The sequence below is a fragment of the Adiantum capillus-veneris genome, chromosome 21 (genome assembly GCF_014529385.1).
Source record: "Adiantum capillus-veneris isolate H3 chromosome 21, ASM1452938v2, whole genome shotgun sequence".
Lineage (NCBI taxonomy): Eukaryota > Viridiplantae > Streptophyta > Polypodiopsida > Polypodiales > Pteridaceae > Adiantum > Adiantum capillus-veneris.
The window spans coordinates 23,917,095-23,935,133 of record NC_140951.1 but is presented as its reverse complement, the minus strand read 5'-3'; the positions used below and the strand labels follow the sequence as shown (position 1 = coordinate 23,935,133).

Sequence of the window (18,039 nt, the reverse complement as noted above, 5' to 3'; positions counted from 1 at the left end):
ACAAGCTCTCATTTTTTATTCCATTACAAACTCATTGATAAATGCGTTGTAGAGTACCATGTTCAGGGAGCATTCCTCTCTTTTCGATTTGAGTCGTTATGCCAAATGCCTTTTGGACTTCGTTCACATTGAGTAGTCCATCAATAAGGATGGTGTAGGTGACCACATCCGGATCACAACCTACAATGTGCATCTTTTCTAGAAGTCCTAAAGCATCTTCTAGCCTTTGTTGCTTCACAATCCAGTTCATAAAGGGCATATATGTCACAGAATTTGGGATGTTTCATGAGTGCATGCCCTCTTTGTCAAGTGAGTCAGTATAGCAAGAGCCTTACTGACTTTATTTTCCTTCAATAGGCCATGTAAAAGACTATTGTACGTAAACATGCTTGGCATCATCCCATCTTCTCCATCTGAGCCAGTACGGCAAGAGCCTTGTCATCTTCCTTAACCTTCATCAAGCCATCCATCAGGCTGGTGTAGATGACCACATTTGGGATGCATCCACTCTTCTCCATCTGAGTCACTACGGCAAGAGCCTGTCGGCTTCCTTGGCCTTCATCAGGCCATCCACCAGGCTGATGTAGGTGACCACATTTGGGATGCATCCCCTCTTCTCCATCTGACTTAGTACGGCAAGAGCCTTGTTGACTTCCTTGGCCTTCATCAGGCCATCCATCAGACTATTGTAGGTGGCAATGTTTGGGATGCATCCCCTCTTTTCCATCTAAGTCAGTACGGCAAGAGCCTTGTCGACTTCCTTGGCCTTCATCAAGCCATCCACCAAGCTCTTGTAGTTGACTACGTTTGGGATGCATCCCCTTCTCTCCATCAGAGAGATTACGGAAAGATCTTTATCGAATTCCTTGGCCTTCATCATGCCATCCATCAGGCTGTTGTAGGTGACCATATTTGGGATGCATCCAATCTTCTCCATCTAAGTGTGTACAGTAAGAGCTTTGTCAACCTCCTTGGCCTTCATCAGTCCATCCATCAGGCTGTTGTAGATGACCACATTTGGGATGCATCCCCTCTTCTCCATCTGAGTCAATATGGCAAGAGCCTTGTCAACTTCTTTGGCCTTCACCAGGCCATCCATCAGGCAGGTGTAGGTGGTCACGTCTAAAATGCATCCCCTCTTCTCCATCTGAGCTAGAACGGAAAGAGCCTTGTCAACTTCCTTGGCCTTCATCAGGCCATCCATCAGGCTATTGTAGGTGGAAACATTTGGGATGCATCCCCTCTTCTCCATTTGAGTCAGCACGGCAAGAGCCTTGTCGACTTCCTTGGCCTTCATCAGGTGTCACGTGACACATCCAACCCTATGTGTCCATGGACAAGCTACATCATGACTAGGGTTCAGTTCAGTTTAGTTAGCCTAGATTAAGAAGTGATCTGGAATCTTTGTGAGTCTATTCGCAGACTGTGCATGTCCAGGCACTTAGAGTAGATGTATATCCTCCGGTTTCACACAACATTCCCATCAGAATCCATCAGGGGAATTTGCTAGTGTATTAAAACCTATTTTCCCTATTTTTGACATTTTTAAGTGACTTTTGTTGGAAACTAGGTAGGGCAAATTTACTAAGTTTGTATATAAGAAACCTAGCGCTAGCACTCTCTGGTACAAGAGGCAGTAGGAGCACTCCCTCAACAGGCAACTTCTCAGCAGAACCCCAAGATGCCCTAGTATTTTTGCATCCCAGCAGAAGGACAACATTTTTGGACCAGATCAGCCAACGTTTTTGCTTTGACAACAACTTGGCAACAGTAAGAAGAAGCAGACTCCCTAGTGTTAGCAAATTTCCACCGCAAGGACAAAGATCAGCCCTAGAGTTTTTGCATCTGCAAGGTACTCCATCGTTTTTGCAGATCTTTGCGATGCAATCCCCACAAGCATTAGCGTTTTTAGTATTCAGTAGTTAGCACCCACAGTAGAACCCCTAAACCTCGCAGATCTCACCTTCTCGCAGCAGATTCTCGCCGCACGGTCAGATCTCGTAAAGTTCACAGTTTCAGCCCGAAAAAAGTAGATTTCAGCAGTTGTGTTTTCAGCGTGTCATCGTTGCATTATCGCCATCGACATCGTCATCAACATAGAGTCAAAATTCATCAAATAAAGATTTACAGATTTCAACCCTTAGCATTTTCAATTTTCAGCCCGTCGACATCGTCGGCAAGTCCAAGCATTGTAGAGATTGGTGCAATCATAAGTAGACCGCTCTTGCCATAGAGAGTAGGGCCTTTGAAGGAGGGTCTGACAACATTCTAGTGTCGTATTCTCTTCTCTCTCTATCTCTCAGACTCATGCACCTTCATTCCCAGTGTTCGTTCACTTTGTTTGTGTCCATTGCACTCTCTCACTAAAGTAACGAAAGGCTCTCCCTTCCGTAAGTAAAAGGAACCTTGAGCACAGTTTGGAGCTCTCATCTTGAGCAAAGTTCAACATTCACTTCCATTGCACCTTACATTGGTATTAGAGCTTTGGCACTGTTATGTGTCACTCAAGAAAATAACCACAAGAACCACAAAGATTTTTTTGCATGTTGCGGTCGCACGTAACCCAAGTTCTCTTGGGCGTGTCTATTCCTAATCGTGTTTTTGAAGAGTGATAGGAATCCCAAGAAAGAAGGGCTTGTCCAGCCTCCCCTTCTTCCTCTTTTCACTCATTGAGAGCGGACCATGCACTTAGCGGCCGGCCAATCGACGTGAGGTGGGAAAAATCAACCTTCATGTGAGCACAAGACTGCCAAGGGGTGCGCCTGCAGAAAAGATCAGAACTTGGGTGAAGAGAAGATCCCTCTCTAACACAGATTGCAAGCTAAAGAAGAAACTCAGGAACCTCAAGAACTCAAGAACCCCAAGAACCAAGACCCCCAATAACCCAAGTTCCTCATGAACTTAAGAACCCAAGACCCACAAGAACCCAAGTTCCTCGTGAACTTAAGGACCCATGACTTCAATGTATGGTCATCACCCAACGTGGAATGGATACTTTGCATGGAGATGGTGAGCATGGGAGTGGCAAAGAATATTTTTCCCCACCAGGAGGTTTTTTTGACTCTCCCCCTTCCCCATCTACGCCAAGGATTGCACTAACTCCTATGGAGGCTTTAAAGCAGATGATGATGGACACGAAGTTAAACTGCGAAGCAAGAACAACAGAAAGAATGATAGAAATTGATCGTAAGTACCAAGAAAGAATGGCAGCCATAGCGCGTGCAACGAAAGAGAATAAAAATTTGATCCGCCGAGAACAAAGCAAGAATGCAAGAGTTCTTGCGACTCTTTTCAATTGTGCAGGCACAGTTTGAACCGAATCAGGAAAAGATGACTCTCTCAATATCTTGTTTTCCAAAGCATGACACACATGATTTGCATGATAATGATGAGCATGATGATTTGAATGACAATGACAAGCATGATGATTTGCATGATGATCAAGATGTGATTTCTCACAAGCATGATGATTTGCAGGATCACGATGTGATTGTTCATAAGGATGATGGTTCTGTTGATACTTTTTCTAGTGAAGCTAACCTCATTGCAGATTTGATCAATCACGAAGACCCTATCTTGTCTCTTAAGTCGAGGTCTACAGAACCCCCACAGGAAGATTTGATCAATCATGAAGAACTGATCTTGGCTCTAGAGCCTAGGTCCAAAGAACCCTCTCAAAAAGTAATATGTGTTCGAGTGATTAGTTAACATGCATTATTCAAGTGTTTCATTTCTGATCGTTTCTTGTATTTTAGTCACCGTCCTTATGTGATCCCTTTTCGTAGGCATGACATATTTTACGATGAACATGATTCACTTGTGAATGAGCACGGATGTATGCAGATTACTCATAAAAAGATGAAATGTTTGCACCCTAGGAATTCACATTCCATGTCTCTTCCTTGGCATGACACAGTATCCGAAAGAGCACAAGAAGGATTGAGCACAAAGCATAGGCATTTCCATTGTGATTTGCCACAGTTGATTGATTTAGATCAAAAAGACAAGTTTTGACCCCATTATTTGTGTGTGTTTGATGAACGGTTCGGCATTGTGTCTATATGTTCATCTACATTGCATGCACAGTCTTTAAAGAGGAATAGTACTTTTCCAGTCACTTTACGTGGAATGGGTATGTTCATGTTTTTGTGTTGGAAGTGGTTTCATGAATTTTCATTGTCGGAGATTCATAAATAAGGTAAACCCATGACTCTTGACGAAGTTGAAGCATCGAAGGAGCCATAGAAGACTTCGTGTCTCTTTTATTGCGGCCCAAAGAAGCAAGCGTTGTAGAACTTTATGAAGTTCAAGTATCGCATGACCCACACATCAGAATGGGTCGGTGAAGAGTCCTTCACAAGATTCCGGACGCTGATGGTGATCTCCCTTGATGCCATACAGTTCGGTACCAGTACCTCACTTTGAAAAGGAGGGGGTGTCTGTTAGCAGCAAGCTAATACGGACACCATTTTTCGGAGTTCTCTTTGTAAAAAATTTATTATTTTGATAAATCGGGAATATTGTAACTCCTATTTTCTTGGATAAACTCCGTAATTAATGAGCCGGGGCTACAAGCTTCCAGATTGTATCAGCCAGTCATTACCTAGCTTTGGTAGAGATCCAGATTATTAGTTTTGACGACCCAAAAACCTTGGCTAAGGTATAAAAGCCAATTTTTGTATGTTTTTGGATAAGAAATACACAGTGTGAGCTAACGGCGCGCACTCCTCTCCTTCTCGTGCTTCCTACTCCCTCCCCGTTTGTCACATTGCAATTGTGTTTGTTGCATTGCAACCGCATGTAAGAGCTCTACGCATTGACATAAGCAGTTCACAGTATTTTGTAGCTTTTGGCGTCATCGACCCGCGGCCTAATTTCATCATAACTAGAAATTTACACTTTTGAATCAAAAATTAAGCATAGGCGGGGTATTGGGGCATCATTGTTAAGCATTTAGATGCATTCTGGGTCAAAAATGGCTAGGTCAAAAATCCATTGCTGTTAATAATCGCAATTTTGGAACTTGACCTAAAGTGGGGTTTGAGACCATAAGCATGTGTGCTTAGGTTTTATAAACATGTCCTAGAAGTTTCGTTACGTTTGGATGTCATTTGATGCTGTAACGGATGCGATTGGCTTTTGGTGATTTCAGTCACTTGAGTGTAGCTTGAGTTAATGCGAGTTGAAAGTTGTTTTCTGACAACCTCTTTTAGCCTCTATGCACTAGTCAAGTCAGCTTCGTCCCATGGTTTGACAAATTAATCGTGGTTCTCGCTAATACTGCACTAAGATAGGATGGTGAGGTTAGACATGCGTCCCACATAAGGCGCTGTTGCCGGGGATCGACGAGACCTAAACTAGGGAAAAACACGAGCGTCTTGTGAAGTTATCCTTTAACTTCCTCTAAGTTTGCCTAGAGTTCAAAACTTTCTTTTAGAAACCGCATAGCTTAAGATTGTCGTCTTTTGCTCTGTAGAGGTAGCTTGGAAGTAATCGTACTTTGTTGAGTGCCTTTAGGATTGTAGGATTGTAGAATTAGATTAGGATTTTGAGAATGATCGGTAGACAAGACAAGTCTTAAGATCAAGGCTCTGAAAACCATAAAAAACAAGAAAACAAGTGTTTGTGGACACTTTCCACAACCCCATTGCATGAGTATCTAGGAGTAGGGTAAGTAGGATCCGAGGTGGATTTCATAACATTGCTCTCTCTAAAAGAATCAAGTATGAGTTGTTATTAGAAGTTGCAAAATTTTAGTTCTACGGCTAGAAATAGCTTGAAAAGACTCGAAACCACTCGATCCAACTGGAGAGTAATCTTAAGAGTTGTCTGAACCAGTTGGTAAGCTCAAAGACACTTCGAGGTAAAAATTTTAAGAGTTGGCCAAAACTCAGATTAATTACTTTTTCTTGACATTTTAGGCAAAACTAAATTTTGACTTGCTTCATAGGCTTAAAATAGCTCATATAAGGACTATCTTTGAAAAAATTGCAAAAAAGTATTAATTTCAAGCCTGAAGTTAATAATTGCGATTATTAACTTTCTGCACTAAATTGACCAAGATTCATACCATTGACTCATTGCGTGTGTACAAACAACTTTTGTAAAGGCCCAAGAGATTTGGATCACTAAACTGACAAAAAACTAAAGTTTGTACAGACTTTTTGTATCTTGAGTGTAAATTGGAAAAAAATTTGTCCAAACTTGTAGAAAATTGATTCATAGGCTTATGTTGATGTGATAAACATGTGTACATGCTCAGTTGACCAAAAAATTTGTCAGAAGTAAATAATCACGATTATTTACATTTGCCCCATTTTTTAACTTTTTTGACCAAGTGAGTTACCACTAGTTTTAACATGTTGTAATAAGCTCAATTTTGCTATAGTCGAATCTGAAAGTCCCATAGCTCGATTTGGAGTGATACACAGAGACCAACCACGAGAGTAGCAAAAACTCTACTATCTTTATAGAAGAATATCTAACGTGATCAAATTTGTACAAGAACCAGGTTGCAGACGAGGAATTAGTGGCTTGACAGAAAGTTGCAATTAAATCAAGTGGAAATTGACGACAAGTCAATCCAAAGGTGAGTACTCTATCCGGGGCTTCATAAATCTATATGAACCTTAGATCTGGTCGTGTACTAGGAAATCAGGGCATACTTGGAGAAACCTCCAGTAGAGTATCCACCAAAGAAAGCATGAATCAGGGTAATTCCTTGCACACAATTCTTGAAGAAGTCTCAGACACTTTTTCAGATTCAACATCCGAAATGTCTTCTTACTTGACTCACTCAAAAATTGGAATGAAATGCACTATAAACATATACTATCTTTTGACAAGACTAACCGTCATGGAGCCCACGTTTACTTGGACCCTAACGAGGAGTATGCTATTCGCATTGATAACCATGGTATTGAGTTTGAAGAAGAGGTTAGGGAAAACAAACAAGGAAAAATGTACATGGATTGAAACAAAACTCAGTATTTACAAGTAGAAAACCCTGACATGATAGACAAATGGGGGTTAAAAGTAAACACCATAATCCCAGATATGTCAGCAAAAGAAGGACCACCAACTTTAGAATTCGAGGGATACGATCAAGTAGACTTGAAGCCTTTGAAACGGCTTAGTAGGGATAATCCTAGGATCGGAGTGTATTGTTGGGAGGATAGAAACATAAAAGATCTTTTGTAGACTTCGCATGCCAAACCAAGACAACTAATGGCCATGAAGATCATTTATATCTTCAAGATCAAAGATAAGGGATCGGCGGACCTACCAACCTACCTGTTTAGGGATTGTTATAATAACAACTTTGTTATGATGACTCTTGAGGAGGTAGAACAAACCAAATATTAAGGGTATTCCATAAGCAATTGAATATTGGGGCAAGGACCAGAGACAATTCCAAGAGATGAAGACCGTGAGAGATCGTCTGAGAGTAGTGTAAAGAAACCAGAATCCACCTCATCGCGTAGAAAACCGGGTGACACTAAGGCCAGTCCAGGGCTAAATGAGTCACTATTTCCAATAGAGTGGTTTGAAGGACTCGGAATAGGACCAACTGCCAGGAGACCGGGAGTTGAACCAAACAGACGTGTCAGACCAGTTGATTTTCAGAAATGGATCAGAGAATACAGTGGATCAGGGGATCCATACGACCACTTAGCAAGCTTTAAGCAAGTTCTAAGAGCAGAGCGTATATTCGATTTCCATACTCAATTCGAGGGGTTTGGAATGACATTAGAAGGAAAAGCATTAACATGGTTCCAAAACATTCCACCAAGGTCAATCATGGACTTGAACACATTAGCTCAAGGATTTGTAGCTGCTTGTTCCAAAACATGGATCAAACATAATATGGTAGCTCAAATCTACAACTTTGCGTAGAAACATGGTGAGTCTATTAGGGATTGTGCAACTCGAATGAAACAATACTTGTCAGATGCCCAAAGCTAGAGATACCAGCAGAAGAACAACTTGTATCTTTGTTTCTGGAGGGACTGCTAAACAAAGAACTTCTTGTTATACTCTATAGTAAAAAAGCATACAACCCTAGAAGCATGTGTGTCTGATGCTATTGACTTAGGAGATAATTGAAAAATTTTCAGCAAATAAGATGTCCCTAAGGATAACCAAAGTGAGAAAACAGCATCCACTAAACCAGCACAAGTGGGAACGGCTGCTGTAACACCACTCTTAGCCATAGAAGATATGCTAAAAAGGATGAACGACATGATGAACAACATGCAAAAAGCACCTATGAGGGACCAGGACAAGGGATACCTCCATAAGGACAATCAATTATGCCACAAAAATGGTGTGCAATCGAGGGTAAATGGACCAACCATGAGACCCACAAGTGCTACTTCAGACCAAAGTATGATGGAAATGTTCAGTACGTGCCCATGAGGCCACAAGGACAACCCATGTAGAGATATCAGCCTAATATGGCCCAAGCTCAAAGACCACCAATGGGTATGGAAATACCTTAACTTGTGTTGGGACAACAATCTCCATATCCAGGACATAATGCAGTGCCTGTAAAGTACATGCACTCTGAAGGAGTCATAGATGAACAAGCATTAGTGCATGTTACACCCTATGTAGAGCCTAGTTCCTCTACAATAATGGTAGAAGGAGATTGGTATAATCCACATCCACCACCAATGGAAGAAATGGTGACTTATGCTCCACCAGTACTCGCACCAATGTATTATGTAGCTAATCAAGGTGTCAGACCTTCCATGGTAAGACCCATGATAAAGCCAAGAACAGGAAACTGTCATAACTGTGGTGCTGATGATCATTGGAAAAATGAATGTACAAAGCCTGACAAAAACCTCAAACCAATTGAAGCCGATTGCATAAAATGTTGCAAAAAAGGAGGACACTTTCCAGAAGATTGTCCTAAAAATCGTTTGAAGAAGGTAAAACCGTAGTATACATAGTCCAAGTGATACCTAGTAGCTCATCAGAGAGTGAACCGATTGTCCCAATCAAGGTAATCCCTAGAGCCCATGCCAAGAAAAAGAAACACAACTCCTCTGATGATTTGGGAAATACAAAAGTTTCTTCTCAAAGAATCAAAAGAAGTAGAAGCAAAAGATATGAGATGAGAAAACAAAAACAACGGCTAGAAATCAAGGAGAAAGCAAAAAAACTATTCCAGGAAAAGTTGAAAGAAACTGGAAGTGAATTTAAGGAAACAACCGTGGAATCTAGAGGATTCATTCTGGTTGATAAAAATTTTGAGTCTAATAATGCCGCCTTGGAAGCCTACCAAGAAGGACTTAAAGCAGGCCAAAATATGGAACACAAATGGAAAAACTATCCTTCTCTAGACATGGAAGCAGCAAAGCTGGAAGCTTATCAAAATTTGGTAAGAATCACGCAAGAAATGCTGGAAAAACAAAAACCCAAGCTTGAAAGTATCGCAAAACCTGAAGAGCTTGTGGTGAGAGACACTAAAGAAAAATCCAATGTGGTGGCAGAACCCCACCTTGAACCAAAATAACCAGAGCTTATAGTGCCTGACAGGGAAGATGTCTTAGACGAAATTCCATTCGTAGAGGAAGACTAGCCATGACACTTATGGGAAAAAATGAGCGAGATCAATGATGGGAGCCTAACTCTAAAGTCAACTCCTATAGAGCAAGTATGGTTGGATAACCGACCGTCTAATATGAACATGGATGTACAATCCTTGTATGGGGATTGCGGATCGGAAGCTTCAGGAATGTCAAAACCATCAACCTTGAAAACATTACCTTCTTACTTGGGAGATAACGAAGATGAATCTATCGTGTGTAAGACCACTCAAGTAAAAAGAGCTGAACAGACCCTAGAAGTAGACAACATTCATTCAATCATGTCTACACCCATCCAGTGCCCTGTTACCTTGGGAGAACTGTTAAAGCTCAGACCATACTTATGGAATGATTTACAGAAAACCCTAGAGAAGGTGGGGATAACTAGATTAATCTCAAAAAAATTGGAAAATTTGAAAAATGAAATGGACAACAAAGAGATTCGATATGTTCCCATGAACAAAGTCAGAGAATATTATGAGGGGAAGAAGGAAACACCACCCTCCCATTGAAATATAATGACATTGAAACCATGGCGATATAACCATAGCCACTAAATCAGTATGGGAATCTTGGGGACAGCCATCCATTAGACAAACTCGAATGAAATTGGAGTTGGCTGACGCACACATTGAGAGACCATTAGGGCTGCTTGAAAAAGTGATAGTCAATTCCTGTGGAATTGAATATCAACACACTTTTGCCATGGTAGACTTTGGGAAAAACTCAACTATGAAATCATATTGGGAAGACCTTTCATGTGACAGGTACAGCTTGTCCAAGATTGGGGAAACAACTATCTGTACTTGAAATAAGTGGGATCTATGACAAGAGTAAATCTAAAAGATCACACTTATACAGATGTCTTGAAAACACCCATCCAAGAGTTTGATTCAGTCTCTTCGGCTGAAACTAAACTCCCATCCTGGTTAAACAAAGACACTTGTATTTGGATGTGTGGAGCTTCAGAAAACAGAAGCTTAAGACGAGAAGAATGTATCCTAGAAAGGGACTGCACAGATGAAGTCTATGTACCTGAGCTCTTTCCAGAGAATTTGTTTGAGCCATTCGAGTGGACTCAAATTTTAGTGGTAGTGGATGTATGTGTGAATACATCTATGCCTACTCAATTTTGCAATGAGGATGGCTACGACATAATTCCCATCCAAATGATTTCAATCCTCAACACTGAAGATGAAGATGAGGAACCCAAGGACTTAATGAAATCTCAACAAGTCTTTTCAAACCTCTATTATGATGCAACTGATGAGTTAGATGAACACTTAGCTACCTCAGAAGATTCGGGGTCAAAAAAAGAGCATGAGAGCTAAGCTACTTTTAAAAGGAGGGGAGAAAAAGTTTTTTGACTTTCCAAACCAGAAATCAAGAAGACAAAAATGGTATAGACGAAAAAGAGACACCAAAATTGTGAAAACACGACCTATGCCATCAGTCTCTAGTAAAACACAATTTCTAATGCAGATAGATGCAAATGATTGTGTCAAGGACAAAATCACTGGCAGATAACCTTCAAACAAAAACTCAGAAATGTCTCAAATATCGAGAAAAACAAGGAAGGGTACTCAAGCAAAATCACAGGATAAAAAACCACTCATGACTCGAGTCAAGCAGAAAAGAAATATCAAGAGTTGAAAAATCTCTAAAGGAGATATACACACCAAAATGGAAACCACGAAAGAAGATGGTAAGGATGTGATGCATGTTCCATCCCATTACAAAAAGTATACTCTCCAAGATTGGAAAATTATAGTCGAACAACCTGTTAGGGAACTACAAAAACAGAGCGAGTCTTACAAAGGACCTGAAAACACTAAAAGGATAGACTTGGTTGAACCAGGAAAAGAGCCTAGACCGGCTCACATTGCGAATGACCTAACAGAAGAAGAAGAAGAGCTCTTGCTGAGCTTGTTAAAGAAATACTGAGAGATCTTTTCTTGGTCTTACAAGGATCTCAAGGGTGTTGATCCAGAAATTTGTCAACATACCATACCCATGAGAGAGATGGAAAACCAAGTAGAGAGAGACCATACACGTATAATGAAACATTTGCCAGGAAGATAAAAGAAGAGATTGAAAAACTAAAGGAAGCCGAATTCATTTACAAAATTAAACACACATATTGGGTGTCTCCAAATGTGGTAGTACCCAAGAAGAATGGAAAATTACAAGTGTGTGTTAATCTCAAAAAGGTGAATGCATCTACCATTAGAGACAACTTTCCTCTTCCAATAACTGAGCATGTTTTAGAACAAGTTGCAAGAAAAGAATCTTACAGCTTCTTAGAAGGCTTTTTGGGATACAATCAACTTTTGGTTGACCCAAAAGATCAGCATAAAATACTTTTGCAACAGAATGGGGTATATTTGCCTATTGGGTTATGCCATTTGGGTTAACTAATGCTCCAGCCACGTTTCAAAGGTTGATGAGCCATGCTTTCAAGGAATATCTTAGGAAATTCTTATAAGTATATATGAATGATCTATGCGTACATTCATCAACCTGGGCTGATTATTTTGAACACCTCAAAAAGGTATTCAAGAAATATATACTTTATAGGATTTGCTTAAATCCTGAAAAGTGCAGATTCATGGGTAGACAAGGAAAAATTCTTGGACATATAGTGTCTAAAAATGGCATAGCTAATGATATTGAGAAGATTCATGTCATTGTTGAGCTACCTAGACCAACAACACTCAAAAGGGTACAAGCCTTCATAAGGCATTGTGGATATTACCGACGGTTCATCTACATGTACGCTATAATTGCAAAACCCATGTATAACTTGATCACACACTTTGAATGGACCGAGACATGTGAAGAATCCTTCATGAAGCTTAAGCAATCTCTCACCTCATCTCCAATATTAAAAGCACCAGATTGGAATAAGGTATTCCATGTACATGTAGATGCTTCAAATTTTGTTATCGGTTGTATACTAGCTCAACCAGGAGATGGGAAAATTGACTTTTCTATTTCTTATGCTAGCCGACAATTCAACATGGCAGAAAATAATTACACCACCATCAAAAGGGAAGCATTAGGAATGATCTATGCCATTAAAAAGTATAGACATTATCTATTAGCTAACAAGTTTGTGTTCTTTGTGGACCACCAAGCTTTGTTGTATGTGGTCAACAAGCCATGCAGCACAGGGAGAATAGTGAGATGGTTCATCATTCTTCTCGAATTTGATTTCACTTTGGTTGTAAAAAAGGGCACTACACATCAACGAGCAGATCATTTGTCAAGGATTATTTCAGAAGAATCACCTAAAGGGGTAGACGATCATCTACCAGATGCCTATTTGTTCTGTGGAAATGATACATCGATGGTTGGAAACATTGTGTCATTGATGAAAATAGCTCAAGTGGATTCACAAATACCACTTCCTATCATAATCAGATTAATCAAGCAATTGGCTATGTATCAATTACTAGCTGGTAGGCTATACAAAAGAAATGGAGATGGGATTCTGCTCTTATGCATTAATCCTGAAGAAAAATAACAATACCTAAGTCAAGCACATGTTACCATAGTAGGACTTCACTTTGTGAAAGACCAAACTATGCAAAAAAAGAAATAGAGATGGGATTCTGCTCTTATGCATTAATCCTGAAGAAAAATAACAGTACCTAAATCAAGCACATGTTACCATAGTAGGACTTCACTTTGCAAAAGACCAAACTATGCAAAAAATCTTGAAACTTGGAGTATTTTGGCCGACTATGAGGAGAGATGTTCGATCTTTTGTAAAGGATTTCCCTTAATGTCAAAAAAAAAACACCCATACCTCTTGTAACATTGTTTCAAATGTCACCTGTTCCTAAGTGGAGTAATTATCTCGTTACTTACTTATCGAGCCGAACATTTCCTGAGGATATGAGTAAATTCTGTCAAAGAGCAATTGAAACTGAAGCAAGAGACTACGCTCTTATTGGGAACCAATTGTATTGGAGAGGTAAAGATCAACATTTGCGTCTTTGTGCAAATGAGAACGAGTATATTCCAATTATAGAACAAGCACATGCTGGATTAGCGGGAGGTCACTTTTCAAGTGAGACCACCGCAAGAGCAATCTTGATGGCAGGCATATGGTGGCCAGCACTTTTTGCAAATGCTAAAGAATATGTTCGAAGGTGTGATGCTTGTCAATGAGAAAAAATGCCAACATGAGTAGATAGCAAGCCCTTAAGACCAATGATGGGGGCTAGAGCTTTCGCAAAATGGGGTATAGATTTTGTTGGACCGATATAGCCACCTGCTTATTGAACCCAAGCTCAATATATCATTGTAGCTACGGACTATTTGACCAAGTGGGCCGAGGCTAAAGCAGCTCAAAAGAATGGTGCCATAACCACTGCTGCATTCTTATGTGAGTATGTATTTACAAGATATGGACTGCCAATAGAGATTATCAATGATCGGGAAAATCATTTTCTAAATGAGGTAATTGAGTATTTGATTAATGAGTTTATGGTCATCCATAAAAAATCAGCTCTCTATCACCCACAACCAAACGGATAAGCTGAGCATACAAATAAAATTCTTAGCTCGGTGCTGACTAAAGTGGTTAGTTCACGAAGGACATACTAGGAATCTCCATGCTGCTCTATGGGCTTATCGAGTTTCATTCAAAACAGCTTTAAATGCTACACCCTTTAACCTTGTCTATGGTCTTGATGCCATACTTCCAATAGAATTTGTATTGCCAACATTAAGGGTAGCACAGAATCTTGAGTGGACTGGACATGAATTGTCAAAAAGACTTGAAGATTTGGAAAAGCTATATGAGCAAAGGCTAATTGTTGTAGCTCACATAAGCACAAAAGAAAAAACAAAAACAATTTTTGATTCCCACTTAATCACAAAAATCTTCAAGAAACGAGACTTAGTTTTAGTCTATTCCCTTAAGAAACACATTCCCAATTTTAAGAAAAAGGAAAATGGACCGTTTATCATTGAAGATGTATCTCCAAGTGGAGCAGTAAAATTGTCCACCCTAGATGGTGAACGAATGACTAATTGGATTAGTGAATGTCTTTTAAAGAAATATAATTTTCCACTAACCAATGAATTGCTTTAAAAAATGCATGCAGCCAAACAAAGGAAGATTAAATGGCAGCAGGTTAGTGATGAAGCCCAAGAGGAAGCTCAGCTTCGGGTACTCAAGCGAAAAGCTGCTCTCAAAAATCAACAGATACCGACTCCCACCAACACTCTGGAAATAGATGATCGGCAATGGGAATTACCTAAAGACGCAGTTTCAACAGATGATGACTGGTTAGATAGAATGGACCTGCGCATCAAAGTACAGATAAAAAATCATAGCACCAATGCTTTGGTCGACACAGGAGCTAGAGTAAATGAAGTAAGTTATTCCACGTACAAGAAGGCAACAAGTCAAGCATTGACAACAGGAATAACGACAATCAAAGGATGCAACAAAAAACCAAATCCAACATTGGGAGTAGTCAACTTGAACAAGATAGTACATGGATGTTCACGTCCTCATCAGTCTGTATGCTTACCAGATGAACACATGATGAGACTATGATCCTTGGAATTCTCTGGATGCGAATATACAAAGCAGTACCACATTGGGATACAAATCAGCTAAAGCTATCACCTAAAGGAGGGCAACTCATTGTTCCAATAGCACCAAGCAAGGAGGAATGAAAAAGAAGCAATCAGTAGACAAAACCACGAAGTATCCAATCTTCTCTATCCCCTCAACAATCAAATGCTGCAAGTAGCATGCAAGGAGTCAGGAAAATTTGGTTACCAACAGCAGAGCTTGAGGATAATCTGATTCAGATCTGGGTGCCTAAAACTTCACTGTCAAAACAAAAGAAGGTTCCAACGGTTAAAACACAGAAACGGGCATCTCCGAGCAAGGAACCTAACATGGAAATGGTTGAAGGAGTACGAGCGGAAGTGCGACGCGAGAGAGAGTGCGAGAAGAAGAGCACGATGATATGGTGAACTCACTCTGTTGTAATGTGTAGAGTATAGTGAGTTCTTATTAGGTTTTTACAAAAGAATATGTGTACATACCTGGCGGGCCGCCCACTTACCTGGGCGACCACATTGGGCTTTATACCCCAAAAACCTCCCACTTAAAGTCCAATGTGGTACTTTAAGTGTGAGAGAAGCTACTATACAAGCTAATATACAAGAGATGTAGAGAAGTGATGTACTACCCTACACCTAACTGCTTGCGAAAATGCGCAAAGCTCTCTGAGGGAAGTCCTTTTGTAAGTAGATCAGCAGGATTTTTTGTGGTGTGAACTTTGACAAGCTGAATTTGCTTATCCTCGAGCATTTCCCTGATGAAATGATACTTCACATCCACATGCTTTGTCTTTGAGTGATAAACTAGATTGCGAGCCAATTGTATAGCACTTTGACTATCACAATATAACACAGGCATCTCTTCTTTGATTCCCAAATCTGTTACTAGTCGATTAAGCCAAATTGATTCTTTGCATGCCTCTGATGCTGCAACATATTCAGCCTCTGTAGTAGACTGAGTAACACAATCTTGTAATCTAGAACTCCATGATACTGCTCCACCAGCCAATGTAAAGACATACCCTGACGTAGACCTTCGGTTTTCTAAGTCACCTGCATAATCTGAGTCTGTAAAACCCTTTACACTTAGCTCCTGACTCCCATAGCATATACGCATACTCTTTGTAGCTTTCAGGTATCTCAATATTCCTTTCACTGCCTCCCAATGTTTCTTGCCTGGGTTTGACATGTAATGACTTACTACTCCCACTGCAAATGCAATGTCTGGGCTAGTAGCATTCATTGCATACATCAAACTACCCACTACAGATGCATATGGAATCTTATCCATTTCAGCCTGTTCTTCCTCAGACACAGGACAATCTTGTTTGCTAAGTTTCACATATGGTGGCAATGGAACACTCAATGCCTTTCCCTTCTCCATATTGAAACGTTGCAAAACATTGTCAATATACTTTGTTTGAGATAACCAAATCAACGTCTTTGATCTATCTCTCTCAATGCGCATACCAAGTATATGAGTTGCCTCACCCATGTCTTTCATGTCAAACGATTTTGCCATCTTTGACTTCAAAGCTAAAATTTCTTCCAAGTGCTTGCCAGAAATCAACATGTCATCCACATACAAAATAAGGATTAGCCAACTACCATCCTTAGCCCTCTTTGTATATAGACAGTGATTGAACTCACTACGTTTGTAGCCTTGAGAAAGCATAAACTTGTGGAACTTATGGTACCATGCCCTCGGTGATTGTTTTAAGACATAAAGACTCTTTAACAACTGGCATACCAAATCTTCCTTGCCTTTCTCAACAAACCCTTCTGGCTGCTGCATGTAAATTTCCACATCTAAATCACCATGCAAGAACGCTGTCTTGACATCCATTTGGTGCAACACCAAATAAAATATGTAAACCAATGCAAGAAAGCATCTCAATGTAGTCATCTTGACCACCGGAGAGAAGACTTCATCAAAGTCAATGCCTTGTTCTTGCTTATAGCCCTTGGCAACAAGCCTTGCTTTGTACTTTGGCTGACTATCATGAGCAGTGATCTTATACCTGTAAACCCATTTACAAGGTAGAGCCTTTTTGCCCTGTGGTAATTTAACTAGCTCCCATGTCTGGTTTTTATGCAGAGCTGTCATCTCTGATTGCATGGCCAATTGCCAATTCGCGGAGTCCTTCATTTGCACTGCTTCCTTGTAACATGAAGGCTCATTGCAATTAGTCAACATGACATAGTTCATAGATGGAACAAACCGATCAGGAGGTCCGTGATACGTCTAGATTTACGCAAAATAGGTGGCTCAGGCTTAGCCACAACCTGTGGTTCCACTCTATCCTGTCCTTGCTCCTCTTGAGCCCTGACATTTTGTCTTGCACGTGCAGGTCCATCTTCTTGGAAGACAACTCTTCTAATCTCCTCAACCCTCTCTAGTTTAGAATGATATTTGGCTTCATTAAAGTGAACATCATTGTTGCGGATAACCTTTCTGGATTCGGGATCCCAAAGTCTGTACCCCATCTCACCAGAATTACCATAGCCTACAAAGATGCACTTTGTACTCTTTGGCTCAAGTTTGTTCCTAAATTCCTTTGGAACGTGAGTATATGCCTCACAGCCAAAGACTCCGAGATGCTTGTATGAGGTCACCTTGCCTGACCATACCATCTCTGCCACTGAATCCTTCTGCAAAACCTTGCTAGGAGATCTATTTATATGATGAACAGCTGTTGATACAGCTTCAGCCCAAAACCCATTTGGCAGCTGTGCATTAGACAACATACTTCTGACCTTCTCTTGTATGGTCCTATTCATCCTCTCAGCAACACCATTTTGAGGAGGATAGTAAGGAGCAGTAAGTTCACGTTTTATACCTTTTCACGCA

At 40.3% G+C, this 18,039-nt stretch overlaps 1 pseudogene; it reads right to left on the bottom strand.

Moving 5' to 3' along the window:
- Window positions 1-526: 526 nt before the first annotated feature.
- The window catches only part of LOC147430657 (uncharacterized), a 33,821-nt pseudogene continuing 16,308 nt past the window's right edge, over window positions 527-18,039 (bottom strand).